Genomic DNA, 261 nt, shown 5'->3' on the forward strand with positions numbered 1-261 from the left:
AATGAAAACATACCTATTAATATTGTATTCCTTTATTAGACTTTTAAGGACCTTTAAGGATTCTTACTAAACAATTATACTGCTTATTTATAAATTTTATACATTTTTATATTGCATTTTATTTTATATTTATATTTTTTTTATATGTCTAGGTTGTTCTCTTTACTTATTGTGTTGTTACTGTGTGTAATGCTGCTGCTACACTGCAATTTCCCAGCTTGGGATCAATAAAGTATATCTATCTATCTATCTATCTATCTA

This window comes from Morone saxatilis, unplaced genomic scaffold, assembly GCF_004916995.1.
Source record: "Morone saxatilis isolate NCDOM2014 unplaced genomic scaffold, NCSU_SB_2.0 Contig6, whole genome shotgun sequence".
NCBI classification, from domain to species: domain Eukaryota; kingdom Metazoa; phylum Chordata; class Actinopteri; family Moronidae; genus Morone; species Morone saxatilis.